The sequence below is a fragment of the Camelus bactrianus genome, chromosome 29, assembly GCF_048773025.1.
Source record: "Camelus bactrianus isolate YW-2024 breed Bactrian camel chromosome 29, ASM4877302v1, whole genome shotgun sequence".
NCBI lineage: Eukaryota > Metazoa > Chordata > Mammalia > Artiodactyla > Camelidae > Camelus > Camelus bactrianus.
In genome coordinates, this window is record NC_133567.1 from 3,642,812 (window position 1) to 3,668,282 (window position 25,471).

At 39.3% G+C, this 25,471-nt stretch overlaps 1 protein-coding gene across 1 annotated transcript in view; it reads left to right on the forward strand.

Annotated features, from left to right (window-relative positions):
• The window catches only part of RP1 (RP1 axonemal microtubule associated), a 240,092-nt gene that overhangs the window by 9,006 nt on the left and 205,615 nt on the right, over nucleotides 1–25,471 (forward strand). The window lies entirely within an intron of this gene.

Consider the following 25,471-nt stretch of genomic DNA (forward strand, 5'->3'; position numbering starts at 1 on the left):
TTCCACGATGCTCTAAATTCTCCCCATCTTGCTCTTTAATGAATTCTTGGGAAGAGTTTATTACTGTCTAGTTACTTTTCATTGTTAAAATCTAACTCATTTAATTTATTTGGAAAATGAAGAAGGTAAAAAGTAAATTCACTGTAAAGCCCCAATCTCAGTTCAAATCTTATCCCTTCCACTCTCCTCCCTGAGGGCGTAGGCGGGACCCTATCTCTCAGTCCCAGGCGGGTGGAGGGCCCCGCTTGTCTCACAGACAAGCCCTCTTGCAGGCCGGCTCCTGCTGTGCACGGGGGGGGGGGGGGGGGGGGGGGGTGGGGTGGGGGGGTGGAGTGCGGAGGAAGGCGAGGCAATGCCTTTTTACTTACCTGGCCACTGTCGTAGTCTCTCTCTGGTGCTTCTCCAGAAATCATTTACTGGTTTGAAAGCCCCCATGTGACAGGGTCTGGCTCTCTTGTGGGCCACAGGGAAGGCACTGAGGGCCTCCCGCAGCCTCCATCCCTGAGTGGGAGATGGATTGTGGCTGGACCCATCTGTACCCTCTCTCTTTTCAACCCCTGCGCTGGACAGCGAACCCACAGCCTCACCTGGAAGGCAGCTTTCTTTGTGGTGCACCAACAAGATGGCAGAGGCCTGGTCACTTTGCGTGGTGCCTACTTGGTCCCTGGGAAGTTCTTCCATCTGTGGAGATTCTGAACTTACCCTGGGCTGCCCCTGCTGCCCCCTCTCCCTGCCACTTCCCGCCAATTCCCTTCGAATTCTCTTTCCCTCTGTTAAGGGAAGATCTCTAGTCTGATTCTAAGCCAGATGTCAAGCTGGGAAACAGAATTTAACTCTCCTTTATTGCATCCCTTGCAAGCTCTGTATTCTTTTTAAAAATGTATTTCATTTAACATTATTTATTCTGTAATGGGTAAGATGTTCAAAAGTACAAAATAAAATAGCACACATCAGATAACAGATATCTCACCACCACTTATCATAAGAAGCAAAACCAGACAAAGTCCCATTGCATGAGTACTTTTCAAGACGGTGTTTGGGTGACACTGGACATTGCTTTGTCCACATTAAAAATAATTGGAGTTCAAATTGGAATTACAGTATATTTGTACCTTATTTTTGGAAAGATTTCTATTTTTTTTATATTATGCATTTCCATCCAACATTGCCCAAACTGGATCTATAGATTCAATGCAATCCCCCTCAGAATTCCAACTGTCTTTTACACAGAAATGGACAACCTGGTCCTAATACTCATGTAGAAATGTGAGGGTTTCCAAATAGCCAAAACAATCCTGAAAAACAGTAACAGAATTGGAGGAATTACATTTCCTGACTTCAAAACTTAGTACAGCCATTTCTCAGTATTTGGAGGGAACTGATGCCAGGACCGGCCTTGAATAACAAAATCTGTAGATGCTCAAGTCCCTTATGTCAAATGGCACAGTATTTGCATATAACATTATCACATCCTCCTGTAGGCTTCAAATCACCTCTAGATTACTTATAATACTTAATGCAATGGAAATGCTATGTAAATAGTTGCTAGCACACGGCAAATTCAACTTTGGCTTTTTGGGACTTTCTGGAATTTTTTTCCTGTTAGTATTTTTGTTCTGTGATTGGTTGAATCTGGGTGCAAAATTCAAGGATACAGAGGGCTAACTGTCCACAGCTATAGTCTGCTACTGGCATAAGGATGGACCTATATAGATCAACGGGATAGAATTAAAAATCCGAAATAAACCCCTACATCTATTGCCAAATGATTTTTGACAGGAGTGCCAAGACCACTCAGTGAAGAAAGACTAGTGGTGTCTTCAACAAATGGTGCTGGGACAAGAGGTTTTCTATATACAAAGGAATGAAGATGACCCCTTACCTCACACCATAGACAGAAATTAACTCAATTTTTATTTATATTACTAAAATTATAAAACTCTTAGAAGGAAATATAGGGGTAAATCTGTAAGACCCTAGAATAGGCAGTAGTTACTTAAATATGACATGAAAAGCATAAGAAACAAGAAAAAATAGATTAGTTGGATTTTATCAAAATTAAAAACTTCCATACATTAAAAACATAATTCAGAAAGTGAAAAGATAAGCTGGGACAAAATATTTGCAAATCACACACCTGGTAAGGGTCTACTTTTAAGAATATATAAAGAACTCTAACAATTCAACAATAAAAGGACAAATAACCCAGTTTAAAAATGGGCAAAAGATTTGAGGAGACATATTTGAGTATTTGAATAGGCATTTTTGTTTTGTTTTGTCTTATTTTGGTACAGAATGAGTTGGGAAATCTTCCCACCTCTTATGTTTTCTAAAAGACATTGTGTAGAATTCGTGTTAATTCTTTTTTAATTCTTTGGAAGAAATTTCTAGTAAAACTATATGTACTTGGACATTTCTTTTTTGAGGGGAAATTTTAAATTATAAATTCAATTCCTTCAGTGGTTATAGGGCTATTCAAATCCCGTTTCACAGTTGGTGGTGATATGTGTCTTCCGACGCAGTGGTCTGTTTAACTTAAGTTGTCAAATGTGTGTGTTTAGAGTTGTTCATAGTATTCCCTTATTATCCTTTTTGGCACCTGCAGGGTCTGCAGTGCTGTTTTCTGTTACATTTCTGATTCAGGGCCCCCCATGTCTGTGGGGAATATGTTCCAAAGCCCCCAGTGGAAGCCTGAAACTTCGAATAGCACTGAACCTTATATATGCTGTTTTCCCCCTATACATACACGCCTTAGATAAAGTTCAACTTATAAATTAGGCACAGTAAGATTAACAACAATGACTAATAAAATAGAACAATTATAACAATACACTGTAATATAAGTTATGTGAATGTGGTCTTGCATTCTCTCTCAAAATACCTGATTGTACAGTACTCACCCTTGTTCTTGTGACGACGCTGAGATGATAAAATGCCTACGCGATGAGACGGAGGGAAGTAAATGACGCAGGCATTGTGATGTGGTCTTAGGCTGCCACTGACCTTCTGATGGGGTGTAAGGAGGATCACCTGCCACAGGTGATGCTGGCTCACTGAGCAGTGACGATGTTGAAGGTTGGACGTCAGGAGCAGGTGATGGTGGTGGTTGGGGATCCCGGGCAGGATAGAGCAGGATGACCTGAGGTTTCATCACGCGCCTCAGAATGACATGGAAACTGTGCAAAGGAAAACCACGGATAAGAGGGGACTGCTGTGTTGCTGACCCTTGTCTTCTGTTTTTCTCCATCAGTCCTGCTAGAAGTTTGTTTATTTTATCCACCTTTTCAAAGAACCAGCTCTTTGCTTCATCGACTTCTTGGACTGAATTTTCTTTGAGTTTATCCTGCTTGGATTTGCCCAGATACTTTAATCTATAGATTTACATTCTTGACAAATTTGGGAAGTTTCAGTTATCATTTCTTCGAGTAATTTTTCAGCCCTGTCTTCTCTCTTCCTGGGACTCTGATTACATGAATTTGATAGCAATGATGTTATGGTCCCACAGGTCCCTGAGCTCCCTGTTCATTTTGTTTTTTTAGTCTATTTTCTCTTTGCTGCTCAGATTAGTTTCTGTTTTCCAGTTACTGACTCCTCTGTCCCTTTCATTCTGTTGTTGACCTTCTTCTGTTCTGTTCTGTTCTGTTCTTGTATTTTCCATCCAAAATTTCCCTTGGGTTCTTCTTTATATTTTCTATTTCTTTGCTGCACATTTTACTCCTTTTCTGAGGCTTTGCATTTTTTTCATTTGTTTCAAACATGTTTGTAATTACTCATTGAAATATTTGTTTCACGGTGGTTTTAAAATTTTGGCCAGAGAATTCCATTACCTCTGTCATCTTGGTCATTTATTGATTGTTTTTACGTATTCCGTGTTGGAGGAGATAATTGGGAGGATGTAAGCTGTGAGTGGCTCTCAAGCTGGACCAGGGCAATTGGAGGCTCCTCGCCCCCTCCCTGTCCTTGGATTGTCCGCTCTGCCCGTGGGAGCTGTTTTCAAGGATGCGGCCTTGAGAGAGAGCACTGAGTTGTCGAGACCACCTAAACTGAATACGTGACTGGGCAGGTTAAGGTTGCTATAACTTCTAAGATTCTGGCAAGTGGGTGCAGAGATGTCCTCTTCCCTCGGTTGTCCCAAGACAAGCCCTGTGTGTAAGTTGCCTTGCTTATTAAACCTGTCATCTGTCAACCTGGAGGGGTCTGTCTCTTTCCTCGGCCTCTCCTTGCCCTCTGTATGGGGGCCAATTTGTGAACCAACATTCAGTTTGAGGCCTTCCTAGTTACTGGTATGATGAATGATTTTTTAATAGAAACCTGGACATTTTCGTACTGTATTATGAGACTCTGGGTTTTACTTAAACCTTCTGTTTCAGGTAGCCTTCTCTGATACCGCTCTGGGGGGAGAAAAGCGAACACCCCCACCTTAGTGCCAGGTGGGGAGTAAGTCTACCTTCCCCACTAGGTCTCCGCTGATACTGAGCATCTGCTGCTGAGCGGGGGTGCCCCCGTGGGCCCCACTGACCCTGCAGGTGGGGGCCCTGTCCCCGGCTGGGAGGGCCGGCTTCTGCTTGGCCGTTCTGACGGCAGTGGGGGTCGGCCCTCCTCGGTCGGGTCTTGAGCGGTCAGGAGCGGAACCCCCCTAACTCCATCTCACGGGCGGGCTTGGGCTGAGCCGTGTGCTTTGTCTGTCTGTGTTTCGTATTTTAAAAATTGTATTTGCGGTATAGCCGACGTACAGCGCGGTGTCAGCTTCTGGTGCGCAGCACAGCGACTCAGTTATGTGTTCCTTCTCCCGCTGGTTAGTTTTGGGGGGTTTCCTGGGGCGCCGCGGCCGGCCGCCCGCGCAGCGTCAGGGCGGGGCGTGCGGGGCCCCGGGTGGGGACACGCAGGGGGCCCACGGCCATGCCCACGCCGGCCCCGGGCCGCAGGTCCCCGGCCAGCCCGCCGCCTTCTCGCCTCTTTCCACAGTCTTCTTGTGCTCGTCTTACACACTACGTCCGGGTGCTTCTGCTTGTACTTGTGGGATGGTCACTACGTGGATATATGCTTTTTGTTTGGTTGGTTTTTACTATTTTACTGATATCTTGGTTTTCATTTTGTTAAATTGCAGTGTAGGTGATTTACAATGTGGTGGTAGTTTCCGGTGTACAACATAGTGATTCTGTCATACAAACATATATATATATATACACATATTGTTTTTCAGATTCTTTTTCATTATAGGTTATTACAAGCCATTGAATGTAGTTCCCTGTGCTCTACAGTAGGTCCTTGTTGTTTATCTATTTTATATATAGTAGTTTGTATTTGCTAATACCAAACTCCTATTTATCCTTTCCCCATCCCCTTTCCCCTCTGGTAACCGTATGTTCGTTTTCTATATCTGTGAGTCTGTTTCTATTTTGTAAATAGGTTCATTTGTCTCATTTTTTTAGATTCCACATGTAAGTGATATCATATGATATTTGCCTTTTTCTGTCTGACTTATTTCACTTAGTATGATAATCTTCAGGTCCATCCATGTTGCTGCAAGTGGCATGATTTTGTTCTTTTTTAGGACTGAGTAGTATTACACTGTATAGATACATGCGTTTATCTCTCTTAGATAAATACTAAGAGTGGAGTTGTATGGACTGAACCGTCAGTATATAGGCTTAACATTTTAAGAAACTGCCGAGCTATTCTCTAACATGTTTGTACCATTACACGTTCCTGCCGCTCATGAACACTCACTCCAGCTCGTTCAAGTCCTCTTGAACAGTTGCTATGGGGTTTTAAAAATTTTAACCTTTCTGATAGGTGTGTAGTGGTATCTTATTGTGATATAAGTTGTATTTCTCTGATGACTAGTGACTGGAGCATTTTTCACGTGCTTATTTGCCATCCATGTAATCATCCTTTTTTATGCGTCTGTTCGCATATCTTATATCCTTTTTAATGGGATTGTTTGTTTTCTTCCTATTATTGAGTTGAGAATATATTTGTGTATTCTGGATCCAAGTGTTTTGTCAGATATTTATATTGCGCATATTTTTTCCTAGTCTCTAGCTTGTGTTTTAATTTCTTAATGTGTCTGTTGAAGAAGACACATTTTTAATTTTGATAATACCCTATTTATCAAGTTTTTATAGTTTGAGTTTTTATTTCCCATGTCAGAAATCTTTACCTAACCAAAGCTCACAAATATTTTCCCCTCTCTTTCCTTCTAGAAATTTTTTAATTTTAGGTTTTACATTTAGGTTTGTGATCTATTTTGAATTAATGTTTATATGTGAATTGAGGTTCACTGTGTTGCATATTAATCGGCCAGATAGTCCCTGCACTATCTGTTCAAAGGATTATCTTTTCTCCATTTAATTATATTGGCACCTTTTCTTTAAAAAAACATAAATTTTTGATCATACATGTGTGGGTCTATTTCTGGACTTTTTGTTGCGTTCAGATGATCTATATCACAATTAATACCACACTGTCTTAAATACCGTAGAATTATAGTTAAGTGTTGAAATTTAGGTAGTATGAGTCCTTCAACTTTGTTCTACTTTGTAAAAAATTGTACTGGCTACTCTAGGTCTTTGCTGTTTCTGAACCTTCCAACCCATGAACACGTCTCTCCATTTATTTAGATCTCCTTTGATTTCTTTCATCAATATTTTGTATACTTTAGCACTTAAATATCACACATATTTTGTTAGATTTATCCCTAAATATTTCATGTTTTCTGATATTGTTACAAGTATTACTATATCCTAAATTTCAATTTCTAATTATTGCTAGTTGATAGAAACACGGTTGCTTTTAAATAATTAATCTTGTGTCTTGTGACTTTGCTAACTCACTTACTAGTTCTGGCGGTTTTCTTTTTGGGAGACCGAGATTTTGTTCATGGAAGGCTGTGACCTCTGTGGGTAAACGCGGTTTTATGTTTTCCTTTTCACATTGGATGCCTTTTGTTTCTTTTTCTCGCCTTATCGCACTGGCTAGGACTTTCTGTACAATGTCAGAGAGGAGAAGCACCCAAGGGTCTTTCTTCTTTCTCTGACACAGCTCATTGGCAAATAGTCTCCCAAGAGGGGAAACGGGCATTTTGTGTTCTGGGCTCTGCCCCCATGACACCCCACCTTCAGAGGCAATCAAGCAGCTCAGTGCGAGGAGCGGGTAGAGTGAATTTTGGTGGTTTGGGGGCTTAGAAGGAGGGTGACTCCACCGTTGTGGTGGCTGTTCATCCTGGAGTGGACCTCCAGTGACTATGGGTCCCTAGTGGGTAGACCCTAAAGTGTGTTTGGGGCAGCCGGGCTCAGAAGAGAATGACCATTCTTGCAACTAAGAGGGCGGGATGCTGTGGTAAATAGAGTAAGAAACTCTTCGAATCAAGATGTGGCTTTGAGGGAGTGAAGGCATACCTGGGGCAGTGTGTACCTTCGAAAGTCCCTGCCAGCCTGTGCTTGGGGCAGAGGCAGGACAACATTTGATGGCAGGTCTGGATGCAGAGATATGGAAGCCCCAGTGGCAGTGGTTTGAGGAACCCCAGGGCTCCCGCCCACTCGGTGGTGGACGTCCAAGGGATCTCTTTTGGGACTGTGTAAGAGCCTGGAGTTTGTGATTGATCAAGGAGAGGCTAAGAAGCTAAGAGGGAGAAATTGTCCTTCCTGCCACTCACACACACAGGGAGTCGGTTCAGTTTTAATTTAATTGGGGGAAATGAAATAAATGAAAAATACTGAAATTCCGGGAGGGATAAATCAGGGGTTGGGGATTAACAGACACATACTGCTATATATAAAATAGATAAACAACAAGGACCTACTGTAGAGCATAGGGAACTACATTCAATTCTTGTAATAACATATAATGGAAAAGAATCTGAAAAAAAAAATATGTATGCATACGTATAACTTTGCTGTACACCTGAAACATTGTAAATCAACTACACTTTAATAAAATTAAAAAAAAAACTTGAATTCCAAAGTTTAGCATTTGTTTATATTGATTACAGTGAGTTGAGGTCCGAGAAGCTTTTGAAAATTAGGCAGACGTGTTTGAACTTTAATTCTGTAGGCAAGACCGGATCATGAAATGTTGTTGAGAAGGGAAACAACTGCCGGGTGAAGTATCCCATGCGCCTGCGTGCTAGCGGCGCGGTGTCGTCGCAGGTGACGGGGCTTACGGTGTCCGGAAGCATGAAGGCTCAAGCAGGGAAGTCCTGGGCTGGCCTGAGAAACCAACCAATAATTTAATTTAATTATTCAATTAAACTGAGCCTGTTTGGAGTGGAGGAGAAGTTAGAAAGCATCGGGAGAGAGAAAGCCCCGAGTGACAGTCCCTAAAAAGAACTTTCCCAGCAAGAGTTAAAAAGAGCTCCAAGACCTGAACATATTCCCACTCTTTCTTATCGGCCTAGAATGCATTTTAGTGGGTAGTTCTTGGCGGTGTCAAGGGAATAGACTTATTGTTCACGCGGAGGGTGGCAGCGCCATTTACCAGGGGGAACTTATTTAAGAATCCACACTCTTGGGCTCCTTCCAAGGCATTGTGAAAGTGCCGTACAGTGTCTGATTACTGTAAAGCGCCTTGTTCCTGCATTTTAGAAACAAAATTTACCCGGCACACATCCTATTTCACACAGAATTCTCTCTTCTGTTAGGTACAGATAAAGAACGCAAGAATACGCATTGCAGAGCGGGAGTTCACCTTGATGTGGCATGAAAATGGGACCTGGTGCTTCTTGCGATCAGGTTCGTGGCAAGATGGGGTGCACATCAAATACGCACCCGAAAGTACGATCTGATTTGGTTATGTTCTGAGTAGTTTACTGAGGGTGGCAATCAGTTCTTAGGAATATAAAATGAAGGGACATTCATTTCTTTTCCTCTTCCTCCTTCATTAATTCCTCCTTCTTTAGGAGTGTGGCGTGTACAGGTATTTATGGATAGTGTCGTGACACTACTTGGACACGGCGATACTGTCTTCCCTTAGGAGACACCAGCTCACCCCTTGAGCAGCAGGGGCGTCCTGGGGACTACACCTTCCTTGTCTGGCATAGAGACGTCAGCAGGTGGACCGGTGTCCGCCTTGATGAGCATTGCGGATGCCACTAGGACCCCTGTGGGCAGCACATGTTTTTCTTTTGCCAACTTGTAGCAGATTTACCTCCTTCTGAAAAAAATGCATAGATTACATTACACACTCCTGAGGCCCGTGGATTTTGTCCATGTTACCACGAAGCCATCAGAAGACCGAGGCAGGAGGCTTACTGCTCTGCACACGCTCTTCCTCTTCGACAGGGCGCTGGACGTGCGGCCCACCTTCACCGCTTCCAAGACTGCTTGTGGGTGGAGCAGAAGTCAGGTTTTCCAGCTCTGAAAAAAACATATTCATATAGGCTTGCTGTGGAGATGGAGCTAGTCAACAGTGGTTAACATTAATGAAAGGTAAAAACCCTAAGGGAATAAATAATATTTGCTTGGGAGTATCAAGGACTTTTAACATAGCCTAGACTGTGGTCCAGAAACGTGTGAACCAAGTTTGCGTTGCTCTTCAGGTCTTTCCCTGATGCCCGTTCCTGGATAACCCTGAGGGAAATGTTGATCTTGTGCTGAGAACCAGCCCACTTCTTGGTCTGGGAACAGGACTTACCGTGAGAGAGTGACTTCTTTAACTTGTCCTCATCAGCTTCTCCCTGGAGCTTTGTGAGCTCTCTTCCTAAACCCACTGTCACCCTTTCCCTTCTCTGGGATGTCTCTGGGACTTGGGGATGTCTTTTTTTGTCCTATGCATCTGCCTCTGCTGTCATCACAACTCCTGTTGACTTGCTAGAAATGGTTCTGTTCTTAAGTAGGCCTTGGATCTGGTCTTGTTTTGTGCTAGCTCTGGTTTCATGACAGCGGCTGCCTGTCCCACATCAGTTTCCTTTAAAATTGTCAACCACAATTGTGTCACTTCCTGTTTCCAAGCTGATGTTCCTTGTAGGAACTGTGACTGAGTTTTGGTTTGGATGCTTTTATACTCAGATAATTTTTTTTTATTAAAGTAGAGTCAGTTTACAATGTTGTGTCAATTTCTGGTGTACAGCTTAATGTTTCAGTCATACATATACATACATATATCCTTTTCATATTCTTTTTCAGTATAGGTTATTGCAAGGTATTGAATATAGTTCCATGTGCTATCCAGAAGAAACGTGTCATTTATCTATTTTATATAGAGTAGTAAGTATCTGCAAATCTTGAACTCCCAGTTTATCCCTTCCCACCCCATCCCCCTTCCCCTTCCTGGTAACTGTAAGTTTGGTTTCTATGTCTGTGAGTCTCTTCTTTTTTGTAAATAAGTTAGTCTGTGTCTTTTTTTTTTCTTAGACTCCACATGTGAGTGATATCATATGGTATTTTTCTTTCTCTTTCTGGCTTACTTTACTTCGAATGACAATCTCCAGGTATATCCACACTGCAGCAGATATCATTATTTTATTCTTTTTTATGGCTGAGTAGTATTCCATTGAATATATATACCACATCTTCTTTATCCAATCATCTGTCAGTGGACACTTAGGTTGCTTCCATGTCTTGGCTATTGTAAATAATGCTGCTGTGAACATTGGGGTATATGTATCTCTTCAAATTAGAGTTCCCTCTAGATATGTGCCCAGGAGTGGGATTGCTGGATCATAGGATAAGTCTATTTTTATTTTTATTTTTATTTAATTTATTTATTTTGAAGTACAGTCAATTACACTGTGTTCATTTCTGGTGCACAGCATATATATATGCATATACATATATATATTTGTCTTCATACTTTTTTCATTAAAGGTTATTACAAGATATTGAATATAGTTCCTTGTGTGATACAGAAGAAATTTGTTTTTTAAAATATATATATATATATATATATATATATAAATATATATATATATATATAGTGGCTTGATTTCTAGAGTTTTATGTAAATGGAATCATGTAGTATACACCGTTTTTTGGTCTGGCTTATTTCATTTGGATTAATGATTTCTGAGATGCATATATGCATGTGTATGTATCATTAGTCCTTTCCCCTTTTTACTGTTGCGTAGTGTTTCATTGAATGGATGAACCATAACTTGTCTATCTGTTCATCTATTGTTGGATGTTTGAGTTGTTTCTAGTTTTAGGTTACTACAAATAAAGCTGCTATAAGCATTCTTGTTCAAGTCTTTGTACACGTACAGATTTTTTTTTCTCTAGGATCCATGCATATGTGGGATTGGAGTGGATGAATCATGAGATAGTATATATTTAACTCTCTAAGAAATGGACAGATGTTTCCAAAGCGGTTGCCGTCCTTTTCCTTCCCACCAGCAGCATATGAGAGCTCTAGCTCCTCCGCAGTCTCGCTAACACTCAGTGTGTTGTTTTAATTTTAGGCACTTCAGTCATTCTAATAGGCGTGTATGGGTATCTCATGTTTTTGATTTGCATTTTCCTAGTGGCTAATGATGCTGAGTACCTTTTCATGTGCTTACTCAAGCCACCTATATGTGTTCTTTGGTGAAGTATTTGTTCAAATCTTTCTCCATTTTGGGGGATTATTTGCTTTTTTTTGTTTGTTGTTATTAGCGTTCTTTATATATTCTGTATACAAGCCCTTTATCAGATATATACTTTGCAGAGATTGTCTTCCTGCCTGTGGATTATCTTTTTGTTCTCTTAATAGTGTCTTTTTTGAAGAGCAGAAATGTTAACTTTGGAAAAAGTCCAATTTTTTGAAATTTTCAGTAACAGCTTTATTGAGGTGTAATAGACTTATCATATAACCCACCCATTAAAATTGTATAACTCAGTGGTTTTTGGTATACTCCCAGAGCTGTGCAGCCATCACCACAACCAGTTTTAGGATTTTTCTATCAGTTCAAAAAGAAGCCCCGCTGGCAGTCACTTCCTGTTTCCTTCCGACTGGAAACCCTTTCCTACTTCCTGTCTCCATAGATGTGTCTGTTGTGAACATTTCATACAAATGACATCATGTAACATGTGGTCTTCTGTGGTTGGTTTCTTTACTGAGCACGTAGTCGAGATTCCTGCATGTTGTAGTGTGTATCAGTACCTCATTTGTTTTTATCACAAAGTAGCATTCAGTCACATGCCACATACCTATTTTCTTTCTTTTTTATTGTGCAAAATACACATACTATAAAATTCACCATCTCTACCATTTTAAAGTGTACAGTACAAACTTCTTAAATAAATTCACTTTGTTGTGCAACCATCACCACCATCTATCCCCATAACTCTTTCATTTTATAAACTGAAACTCTACCTATTAATCAATAACTCCCCATTCTCCCTCACTCCACCCCAGCCTCTGACAACAAGCATTACGATTTCTGTCTTTATGATCTTGACTGTTTTAAGTACCTCATATAAGTGGAAAACCATACAGTATTTGTCTTTTTGTGACTGGCTTATTTCACTTAGCATAATGTCCTCAGGGTTTATCTGTGTTGTAGCATATTGCAGAATTACCTTCCTTCTTAAGGTTAAATGGTATTCCAGTACCATGCTGTCTTGATGACTGTGGCTGTATAGTATTGTCTGAAGTCTGGGAGAGTTATTCCTCCAGCCTCTCTTCTTTCTTTCTCTTTCTTCTGCTTTGGCAGTTCTAGATCTTTTGTGGTTCCATATAAATTTTATTATGATTTGTTCTAGTTCTGTGAAATATGTCCTGGGTAATTTGATAGGGATTGCATTAAATCTGCATATTGCCTTGGGCGGTGTGACCATTTTAACAATATTAATTCTTCCAATACAAGAGCATGGGATATCTTTCCATTTTTAAAAATCTTCTTTAATTTCCTTCATACTTTAATTTCCTTCATGGCTTATAGTTTTCTGTGTGTAATTCTTTCACTGCCTTGGTTAGATTTATTCCTAGGTATTTTATTACTTGGGGTGCTATTTTAAAGGGGATTGTTTCTTTACTTTGTTTTCTGTTGATACATCGTTAGTGTAAAGAAATGCAACCATTTATTGGTTGATGAACACTTGGGTTCCTTCGACATTTTAGCTATTGTGAGTAATGCCGCTAGGAACATAGGTCTACAAAAAATCTCTTTGAGGCCCTGATTTCACGTATATAGGATATATACCTCGAAGTGGAATTGCTGGATCATGTGGCACATCTAGTTTTAATTTTTTGAGGAACTGCCGTATTGTTTTCCATCGTGGCTGCACTGGAGTCCAGTCCCGCCCGCAGTGCAGAAGGGTTCCAGTTTCTCAGGATCCTCATCAAACTTGCTATTTTCTGTTTTTTGATAGTTGCTATCTTAATGGATGTAAAGGGTATCTCATTGTAGTTTTATTTGCATTTTCTAATAATTAGTAATGCTGAGCATCTTTTCGTGTGCTTTTTGATCTTTTGTGTGTTTTTGGGGGGGAAATGTCTATTAAAGTTCTTTGCTCAGTGTTGAATTTTTGCTGTTGTTGAGTTTTAGGAGTTCTCTGTATATTCTAGATTTTAACCCCTTATTGGATATCTTACTTGCAGATATTGTCTTCCAGTCTGTGTGTTGCCTTCTTACTCTGGATTTTATCTTTTGATGCACAAAATTGAAACATTTTCATGAAGTCCAATTTCCCTATTTTTTTTTCTTTTGTTACCTGTGTCTTTGGTGTCATATCCAAGAAGTCATTGCCAGATGTAATGCCGTGAAGATTTTGTCCTATGTTTTCTTCTAAGGGGCTTATTATTTGAGATCTTATTACATTTAGGTCCTTGATCTATTTTGAGTTAATTTTTGTGCGTGGTGTCAGGTAAGGGTCCTACTTCATTCTTTTGCATGTGGACATCCAGTTTTTGCAGCAGAATTTGCTGAAAAGACTGTCTTTTCCCCATTTAATGGTCTTGGCACCCTTGTCACAAGTAATGGAACCATGTTTACAAGGGTTTATTTATAGGCTGGATAATGCTTTTCCGTTGGTCTGTATGTCTGTCTTTATATCAGTAGCACAGTGTTTTGATTACGGCAGCTTTATAGTCAGTTTTGAAATCAGGAAGTGTGAATCCTCTAGGTTTTTTTCCCCCAATATTGTTTTGTCTATTTGGGATCTGGGGTTCCTTTAAATTCCATATGAATTTTAGGATGGGTTTTAGTGTTTTTGCAAAAAACATCATTAGGATTTTGATAGGGATTGTGTTGAACCTGTAGGTTGCTTTGAGTAGTATGGACATTTTAATAATAAGTCTCTCAATGCATGGGTATAAATGTGTTTCCATTTATTTATGTCTTCTTTAATTTCTTTAGGCAATATTTTGTAGTTTTCATTGTACACATCTCTCACCTCCTTGGTTAATTCCTAAGTATTTTACTCTTTTTGATGCTATTGTAGATGGAATTTATTTCGGATCATTGTTCGTGTGTCAAAATGCAACTGATTTTTGCACGTCAGCTTAGTATCCTGCTACTTTGCTGAATTTGTTAGTTCTGACAGCGTGGCGTCTTTAGGGTTTTCTACATATAGGATCACGTCACTTGTAAGCAGAGATCATTTTACTTTGTTCTTTCCTATTTGAATACCTTTGATTACTTTTTCTTTCCTAATTGTTCTGTCTAGAACGTCCAGTACCGTGTTGAAAAGAAGTGGTGAAAACCGGCACCCTTGTCTTGCCCTTGATCTTGGAGGAAAAGGTTTCCGTCTTTCAGCTTTGAGTATAATGTTTGCTCTGGGTTTCTTGTTATGGTTTTTATTATGTTGAAGTAATTTCCTTTTATTCCTATTTTACTGAGTGTTTTTACCATGAAAATGTGTTGAACTTTGTCAGATGCTTTTTCTGCCTCCATTGAGATGACCGTGTAGTTCTTTTCCTTAATTTTGTTGATGGGGCATATTACATGGATAGATTTTCATATGCTGAGTCGCCCTTGCACTCTAGAAGTAAATCCCGCTCGGTCATGATGGGTCATCTTTTCCCTGGGCTGCTGAATTCTGCTGCTAGTGTTTTGTTGATGATGTTTCTGTCAGTGTTCGTAAGGGATATCGGTCTGTAGTCTTCTTTTCTTGTAGTATCATTTTCTGGCTTTGGTATCAAGGTTACGCTGGCCTAATGGAATGAGCTGGGAAGTCTTCCATCCTTTTCAAATTTTTGTAAACGTTTAAGATTGGCATTAATTCTTTTAATGGTAGAATTCATCAGCTGTCAGGTCTAGGACTTCTCTGTGCGGAAAGATTTGTGACGACTGATTTGATCTCCTTGCTAGTTACATGACTGTTCAGATTTTCTGTTTCTTTGTCATTTAGTCTTGGCAGGTTTTGTGTTTCTAGGACTTTGTCCCTTTCATCTAGGTTATTCAATTTTTTGGTGTACTATTGTTCAGAGTGCTTTCTTACAGTTCTTTTTGTTCCTGTAGAATCGATAGTAATGTCTCCAGTTTCATTTTTTATTTTAATATTATGAGTCTCCTCTCTCTTTTCCTTAGTCCGTCTAGCTAAAGGTTTGTTGATTTTGCTGATCTTTTTGAAGAACCAACTTTTGGTTTTATTGATTCTCTTTCTTGTTTTTCTTTTCTCTGTTTCACTTATCTCTGCTCTAATCTTTATTATTTCCTTCCTTCTGCTAGCTTTGGGTGTAGTTTGTTCTTCTTTTTCTAGTTTCTGAAGTTGTAAAGCTGGGTTGTTGATTTGGGATGTTTCTTACTTTTTTCATGTAAGCATTCATGGCTTAAGTCTTCCCCTTAGCTCTGCTTTTGCTGTGTCCCATAAGTTTTGTTATGCTGTGTTTTCATTTTCATTCGTCTCTAGGAATTTTCTAATTTCCCTTGTGATTTCTTTTTTGATCCATTGCTTGTTTAAAAGTATATTGTTTAATTTACACATTTTGTGCATTTTCCAGTTTTACTTTTGTATGATTTCTAACTTGATTCTGCTGTGGTCAGGTAAGGTACTTTGTATGATATCTGTTTTTTTTTAAGTCTGTCGAGGCTAAATTTGTTGTCTCACGTATGGTCTATCTTGGAAAATATTCCTTGTGGATTTGAGAAAAGTGTATATGCTGCTGTTTTTGGGTAGAGTGTTCTGTCTATGTCTGTCAGGTTTAGTTAGGTGGTGTGTTAAGTCTTCTATTTCTTCCCTTATTTTCTGTCTGGCTGTTCTGTCCATCATTGTAAGTGGGGTATTGATGTCTCCACCTGTTGTTGTAGATCTGCCTATTTCTACCTTCATTCTGTCAGTTTTTGCCTCATCTATTTTGATGATCTGTCATTACGTGTGTAATTTTTTCATTTTTAAATTGATGTATAGTTGATGCATAATGTTATATAAGTTACAGGTGTACAATATAGTGATTCGCAGTTCTTAAAGTGTATACTCCATTTCTAGTTACTATAAAACACTGGCTATATTCCCCACGTTGTACAATACATCCTTGTAGCTTATTTTATACATAATAGTTGTAATTAATCCCCTGTCCCTATCTTCACCCTCCTCCCTTCCTTCTCCCCACTGGTAACCACTACTTTGTTCTCTTTATCTGTAAGTCTGTTTCTTTTTTGTTATAGTCACTAGTTTCTTGTATTTTTTAGATCCCACATGGAAGTGATATCATACAGTATTTGTATTTCTCTGTCTAACTTATTTCACTTAGCATAATACCTTCCAAAACCATTCATGTTGCTGCAAATGTCAAAATTTCATTCTTTTTTAATGGCTGAGTAGTATTCCATCGTGTATATATACACCACATCTTCTTTATCCATTTATCTGTTGATGGACAATTAGGTTGTTTACATATATTGGAAATTGTAAATAATGCTGCTATGAACATTGGAGTGTCTTTTAAAATTAGCGTTTTTGTTCTTTTCAGATATATACCCAGGGGTGGAATTGCTGTGTCATATGGAGGTGTAAATGTTTTTAATGGCTATCTCTTCTTGCTGTATTGAGCATTTTTATTAACATATAATGTTCTTTTTGTCTCTTTTACCCTTCTAAAATTTTGTCTCTTTTACCTGATATTTAGTTTGGCCACTTCTGCCCTCTTTTGGTTACTGTTTGCATGGAATTTCTTTGCCACCCTTTCACTTTCAACCTGCTTGTACCTTTTGATCTCAAGTAAGTCTCTTGTAGACAGCAGCTAGGGCCCTGTGTTTTTATCCATTCTGCCAATCTCTGTCTTTTGATTGGATACTTTAATCTGTTTACATTTAAATTAATCACTGATAAAGAGTGACTTACTTCTGTCATTGTGCTGTTTGTTTTATATATGCCCTATAGCTTTTTTGTTTCTCATTTCCTGCATTACTGTTTTCTTTTGTGCTCAGCTATTTTTTTGTAGTAAAATGTCTAAGTTCCTTTCTCACTTCCTTTTGTATGTGTCCTATAGCTATTTTCTTTGTGGTTCACTCTTTAGGATTTACCACCTTAAAGTTATGACACTCTAATTGGTGTTTATTGCAAGATTAACTTTAATACCGTACACAGACTCTGCTCCTTTACAGCTCTGTTCCCACCCCTTTCAGTTCTTGATATCACAAGATTATATCTTTCTATATTACGTGCCCCCAAACATAAACTAATAGTTCTTTTAAATGCATTAATCTCCTAAATTATATAGAAAACAAGATTTGAAATTACAAACCAAAAAGTTACTCTAATACTATCTTTTACACCAATAATTTTTTCTTTACATGTATTAGTCTCTTAAATCATGTAGAAACAAACAAAAAGCACAGTGACAAACCACTGTTACAATTGCTCATGTATTTGCCTTTATTGACATGTTTATTTCTCCATGTGGTTTTGAGTTACTGTCTAGTGTACTTTTTTTTTTTTTTTCACCTTGAAGGACTCCCTTGAGCATTTTTTGCAGAGCAGGCCTAAGGGTCATAAACTCCCCCAACTTTTATCTGTCTGGGAATGTGTTAATTTCCCCCTCACTTCTGAAGAACATTTTCAGTGGATATAGGAATCTTGGCTGCCTAGTTTTTATTTTAACACTTTGACTATTAGCCTATTGTCTCTGGCCTCCAAAGTTTCTGATGAGAAATGTACTCATACTTTTACTGAAGATCTCTTGTATGTAATTGTTTGCTTCTCTCTTTCTGCTTTCAAGATTCTTTCTTTGTTTTGGCTTTTAGAAGTTTGATTATAATGTGTCTCAGTGTGGCTCTCTTTGAGTTTACCTTGTTCAGAGCTGAGCGGCTTGGATGTTTATATTCATGTCTTTCAACAAATTTGGGAAGTTTTCCACCATTATTTCTTCAAATATTCTCTCCCCCTTTCTCTCTCTTTCTCCCTTTTTGGACTCCTAAGATACATATGTTGGTCAGCTTGATGGTGTCCCATGTAGGTCCCTATGGTTCTGTTCACTCTTCTTTAATTTTTTTCCTTTCTGTTCCTCAACTTTGATAATTTCCATTTTTCTATCTATCTTTAAGTTCACTGATTTTTTTCTTTTGCTTGCTCAAATCTGCCTTTGAATCCATCTGATTTTTTTCATTTCCCTTATTACATTTTTCAGATGCAAAATTTTGTTATTGTTCAGGTTTTATATCTCTTTATTGATATTTCCATTTTATTCACACATCATTTTCTTGACTATTTCCACATCTTCCTTTGTTTTTTGAGCATCTTTAAGGCAATTGTTTTATAGTTTTTGTTTAGTATATCTGTCATTAGGCCTTTTTCAGGGAGTTTCTGTTGATTTATTAATTTTTTTCCTTTGACTGGGTCATAATTTCCTGGTCTTTGTATGCCTTGTGATTTTTGTTGAGCATGAGACATTTGAATAATGTGGTGGCTCTGGAAATCAGATTCTTCCCTATTCCCCAGGGCTTGCTTTTTAAAAAAGTAATTATTACTTTGTTGTTGTTGCTGTTTTATTGTTGTAGGCTGTCTCAGTGCCGGGGATCAGCCTGAGGTGTAAACTGAATGTCTTCTCAGGTCTTTTCTGAGCCCTTCCCTGGGCATGCGTGGTCACTTTCTAATTTTCCGTGTACACATAGATGATTTTGAATGTTCTAGTCATTCATGTCTGGCTCCCAAAAGGAAAGAGCAAAAAATGAAGATGGGGAAGGGGCACTGGCACATTAAATCTCCTGGACGTCACTTCAACAGGAGGGAGGGGCTTGCAACAATCCGGGGAGGTGCAACAACCATAGTTGCCTGTTTCACTGTTCATTGTCTGTACCTCTGTGATCAGAGGGAGCATTCTGTGATCAGAGCACAGAGCTCCAGTATTTGTAAGAAAGAATCCTTCTCTTTACCCTAGCTCCCATAGGCAGTGTGTAAGCTGCTCCAGGAACTCATGCACGGCTGTCAGCCGTGGGGGTGGGGGATGGGTAGCTGCTACTGTGCCAAGAAGTGAAATTGATTGAAATTAACTGGAACTTTACTGTCCAGATCTTCCCCTGGAAGTAGCAAGCTCTGAACAGACTCCAGAGTTCAAAAGCTGTTACATCAGACAGATTCTGCCTATGTAGTTGTTGTCTAAGTGGGGAGACAGATTTTTGATTGTTCCTACTCTGCCAGCTTCCCAGAATCCTCTTCCTCAGTTTTTTTTAAAATGGATTCTGCTTTTAGTGTTGAATCTAAGAAATCTTTGACACAGATCATGCAGATTTTCTCTATTATTTTTTTCTAGAAGTTTTATAGTTTATTACACTTAGGTGTATAATCTATTTTGTGTGTTGTTTTTTTTTTTAATATATGATGTGAAGTAAAGATCAGTTTTTGGAATGTGGATATCAGAATGTTCTAGCACCACTAGTTGAAAATGCTCTTCTTTCTCCATTGCATTGCCTTTGCACATTTTAATCAAGAATCAGTTTTCTACATATGTGTGAGTTTATTCCTGGAATCTCTATTTGTTCCATTGATCTAGTAACACAATACAATGCTGTCTTGATTAATGTAGTTTCATAGTAAGTCTTGAAATTTGATTGTGTTAATCTTCAAACTTTATTCTTTTTCAGAAATGTTTTAGCTACTCTAGGTTCTTTGCACTTCCATATGGATTTTAGAATGAGCTAGTGAATTTCTACAAACTAGTCATCTGGGATTTTAATTGGGATTACGTTGAATTTGTGGGTCAATTTGGGGAGAACTGATGCTTTAACAATATTAAATCTTCCAAGCCCTAAGCAAGATGTCTCTCCCAATTGATTTAAGTCTTCTTTAATTTCTGTAAGCAATGTTTTCTAGTGTGCACAGTACAGGCCTTTCACATATTTTTTTTATCAGTTTTATCTCTCAGTAGTTCGTATTTTTGATGCTATTGTAAATAATCTTTTAAACTTTAGATTTCTTATTTTCATTGCTAGTATGTAAGGATACACTGATTTTTGTATATTGATTTTACAACCTGAAATCTTGCTAAACTCACTTATTTGTTCTCTTTTCTGTAAATTCTGTTAGATTTTCTACATCAAAGATCATGTTAGCCGTGAATAAGTGAAATTGTACTTCTTTTTTTCTCATTTGGATGACTTTTATTTATTTCTCTTGCATTGTTGCACTGGCTAGAACTTCAAATCTGTTGAGTGAAAGCAGAGAGAGCAAACATTCCTGCCTTGTTTCTTATCTTAGGGGAAAAGCATTCAGACTTTCACCATTAAGTATGATGTTAGCTGTAGGATTTTGGTATATGTCCTTCATTAGGTTAGGAATGTTCCCTTGTAACCCTAATTTGCAAGAATTTATATCAGGAATGGATATTGAATTTCATCAAATGCTTTTTTTTTTTTTGTATGTGTTGAGGGGATTGTACAGTTTTTCTTTTTTAGTTTGATAATATTATGAATTACATAAATTGATGTTTAAATGTTGAGATAGCCCTGCATAGCTGGGATAATCCCACGTGGTCCCAGTGTATGGTGCATTTACTATATTGTTGAATTTGATTTGTTAAATTTTATGTTTAGAACATTTCCATGTATGTCTGTGAGGGATATTCATTTGTTGTTTTCCTTTCTTATGTCTAATTTTCGTACTGGGTAAAGATGACTTCATAGACTGAGTTAAAAAAATTACTTTTTCAATTCTTTGGAAAAGTTTGTTTAGAATTTGTATTATTCCTTCTTAAAATTTTTTTGGTAGAATTCACCTGTGAAGCCGTTTGGTTATGCAGTTTTCTTTGTGGGAAGGTTTTAAACTGTATTTTCAGCTTCTGTACAATATTTAGGATATTTAGGTAATTGATTCCTTCTTGAATAAGCTTTGGTAATTTATGTCTTTCAAGAAATTTGTGTATTTCATCTAACTTGTCAAATGTATTTGCATAAACTTGTTTGTAATATTTCCTTGTTATCTTTTCAGTAGAATCTGTAGTGATAACACCTATCTCATTGGTATTGGTAATTTGTCTTCTCTGTCTCTTTTTCTGATCAGTCTGGCTGAGATTTATCAGTTTTATTGATCTCAAATAACCAATTTTTGGTCTCATTGTTTTTTTCCTATTGTTTTCTGTTTTTATATTTTATTAGTATCCACTTTGTTCTTTATTATATCCTTTCTTCTGCTTACTTTAGGTTTAAGTTATTCTTCTTTTTCTAGTTTCGTAAGGAAGGAATTGAGGCTTGGTTTCTGACTTGGATGTTCTCTGCTCTCAGCACTCCGTTGCCTTCGAGGAGAAGTGCTGTTTCCAACGTGCCCCGTCTCTGATTCCTAGAAATGACGCCCTGACCTCTCTCTTTCCACATCTAGGACCTCAGGTATTGGAGGAATAAGTCCTTTAGGTTTCTGTGTCTTGGGAAAGAGTATCAGAGTTAAACCTTCGGGTGATACAGTGATGGAGATGCCTGCTTAAGGCAAAAGTGGAGATAAAAGAGAAAGTTCTGCTGCTGCTGCTGCCCAGTAGCTCCAGTAGCCCTGCTTCGCCACCAGGGAGGAAGCAGGTGGCAAGAAGGGCACCCCTGCCTGCCCTTGGCCGGAGTCAGGCCTCTTTCAGGCACACAGACATCCTCACCTTCACGTAGCTGTTTGTGGGTATCTCTTTAAAGAAGCTGATGGTTATAGAAGAGGATTTGAATGAAAAAATACTCTGAAAGCTGCTGCTTGCCAAGTTTTATGAACAATGAGAGAACCTTGCAGAAAATTTCCAACATGGTTTCATTGTTCAAATCACCAGCCTTCCCGATTCTGAATCTTCATCTCACACGTTAGAGGTGATCCCTCGTACACCAGAAATGGACACACTGTAACTGACTGTACTTGAATTAAAAAAAAAAAAAAAAAGAGGTGACCCCTCCTGAGCCCTGAGCACGTCAATCAGCAGACCTTTGAGCTTCACTCCAGCCCTCAGATTCTTTTGCCTCTAGGTACTGGGAGCCACCCTGGGAGTTGCATCTGCTGGTATCTAACAGTGCCCTGCCTGTGAGATAGGAAGGGAGAAAGCAGGTAATCTTGTTTTAAGAACAAGAGATTAGGAGATTTCTAGTTGTTTCCAGACTTGGCTGCTTATTCAAAATACCCAGTGATCTTGTAAAAAATACAGATGCTTGAGATACACCACCCTCCTGCTGTTTCTACCCCAAGTCCCAAGCCCTTCAGTGAAGCCAGGTCTAGGTATGTGTGAGTGCGTGTGCCTGTGTGCATATATTTATTCTAGTGGTGCACAGCAATCACTTGTTGTTGTTACTATCATTATCATCATTTTTACCTTTTCACAGTTCTGGGGGTGGACTGAGCCCAGCTAGGCAGGTCCTGCTCTTGGCCTCTCATTCAGGACAGTAGGAAGTGGTGGAGGCTCCAGTCATTCTCAAGGCTTCCTTCCTCACACGTCTGGACTGTGGCTCAGACACCCACACGTGGCTTCCCCCTGTGGCCGGGAAGGAACCTAAGATTTTTTTTACCAGCCCCTCAGGGTGATTCCTGGTAAGCTAGGCAGGTTTTAGGATCACTTTTGGGAACTGCTGGACAACAGGAACTTTTTAGTCCCTTCAAGTTGTAAAATTCTAGAGTTCAAGCCATCAGTTTTCTTTTCACATAAAGACTACCTTCTGAGTTAAGAGAACACAGGTGTTTCTCAAAGCAAAAGGTCTTAAGACAAAATTTCCAAATATAGGATTATCAGAAATTCTAACAAAAAGCTGGTAGAATGCTGACTGATATAATTCTGTTTACTCAGTGGGACACACCTTCATTGAGTCATGCCCGTGGCCAGTCACTGGTCCAGGAGAGGGTGTAGTCTTGAATTCTATTTTCATGGCTGTAACAGAGGTTACACATTACCCAGAGTAGTGATACCTTTGAGCAAATTCTGTATTTCCTTGAGACGCAAACTTCTACCACTGCCTGTGGGGATTGTGAGTCCAGGGCAGGGGAGGAACCAACAGCCTTTCTGGACAGTGAAACTTTCTGCGAGGCCCGTGGATGCCTTGCACGTTGGGCCAGCACGGGAGACAGGTGTGAAACCGTGAAGTCCTGGAGATGTTTTACTTTCCAGTGTTGTAGGGTGGGGTCCGCGTGACCACTGCATTGACAGCTCTGTGTCGCCTGCCCAGCAGGCATCTGCTTCCCTGGAACACGATGCTAACTGCTTTTAACATTTGGGTTCCGTTGACTTCTTCACTGGATAGACATTTTGTGCCTTTCTAGAAAACATTTTAAACTAGTCCCTAATTAACGTATCACAAGGCAAAACTGGGCTCTTCATTGGGCCTCCTGGACGTTCAGTTAAGGGAAGCACCGTAGTCAGTTGTTACTTCTCATCTCGTTAGTTTGCAAACAGAAGTTGACGGTGGACATCACAACTTTTTAAAAAAAAGATGGACAGCCGCCAAATTGATTCTTACTGAAATGAATGTTTTAAAAAAGAAACTAAGAGCTGCCTTATATTAAACGGAAATAGACCAACTAAATAAAACCTAGGGAAGACCAAGGGATGAATAACAATATTGTGATATTTCATGTAAACAAACTACTCTGTTGTTTAATGATTCTTATTTCCTAACCGAGAATTGCAACAATATCTAGGAATTCTCACCTTCTGGTGCAGAATGAGAAAATTTTATGAGTTTCCACCATTCAGTTTAAAGCCAAAGGAAGTGTGTTTCAGACGTTTCCCTTGAACATTCTCCTTCTGGGCAGGAAGTGGACGACGTTAGCTGAAAACATCACCCTCAGATGGAGGAAAGCCTGCCAGTGAGACGAAGCATCTGCCTCGCCTGCCCGATGTGCCTTCTTCTCCTACGTTTCTCACTTAAAACTCAGCTAAGGCTCAGTGGCCCTTCGGTATCAGGGAGAAAGCGGGTCAAACTACAGTAGAAAGTGATCAGGGAGGGAATGGCGTGCACAGAGCAGCCTAAGCCCTTCATACTGAGAGAAGAGTTTCAGGAGCTGCCTTTATTTTCAGAAACAAAAGGCAGTCCCATACGCAGGAGCAAAGGTGAGATGACAGTCGGGTCTGTGGCTCCCTCACTGGGTGCCTTTAGGTAAATCTCATCTGAATTTTTCCACCTTTACAGTGGAGATAACAGCACTGAAAGTTCTGTAGCATTAAAATGAGATAATTTATTGGCAATTTTCTTAAATTCTCAAAAACTACTGTGCACGTCTAAGACAGTGGTACTAAAACCATCCTAATAAACACGTGTTTCTATTTTATTTGGTAACAATACTCGTGTTCACAAATGGTTCCATATAAATTTGGGTCACTGAAAGCAATACAATATTGGAGGAGCCTAGTCTGAGTGTTTCATATACATTTCTGTGCATTCTTAATTCTGATTTTTCGTAAGTTTCTTTTTCTTTTGTTGTTAAAATACAACTATCAATTACAGAAATAATCATTGATTATTTGTTGATTGATTTTTTAATATAAACTTTCAAATTAAAGTATAACATTCGTACAGAGAAGTGCACTTGTGGGCAGGGCTCTGTGCAGTTCATCGTGGGGCACACACTGTTCCGATCCACACAGAGCTGTTCACAGTATCTTGGAACTTGCCATTTTGGGATCACTAAACTGATTTGTAGACCCTGTAGGTGTGCTTCCTGAAATCATCCTCATCCCTTGTGAGATGAGCAGAACTGACCATTGCCTAAGTGTCAGCGGAGGCTTCCAACGTAACAGCTTCCATCAGATAACATAATTGTGTTTCTTAGAAAGGAAGTTCAAAAGGACCGATTCTGTTAGATTGCTGACCTTGACCTCCTGCGGCCAAAAATCCTGTTTCCCTGTGTTTTTAAAGGAAACACGTTTGAGAAAAGCTCCCAATCCCAGATTCGGTGGTTTTCCTTAGAGAGACAACAATGGAATTCTGGGAGAGAGCTGACCTGAGCGGATTCATCTGATCCCTCTCAGGAGAGAGCGGTGTTTGTTTACTCTGCTCGGAGAGCTATATTTCTATGCATGTGCTATTCTTAGAGTCCTTTGAAGTAGGAAAAGTCATATGTCATAGACCTCCCTGTGATTAAAAACTTTAAGGCTGTTTATCTGCTTGTGTACGTAGAGTACATAGAAAAGGAGAAGCACCTGTTTGTTGGAGATGGACCCCGAGGAACGAGGG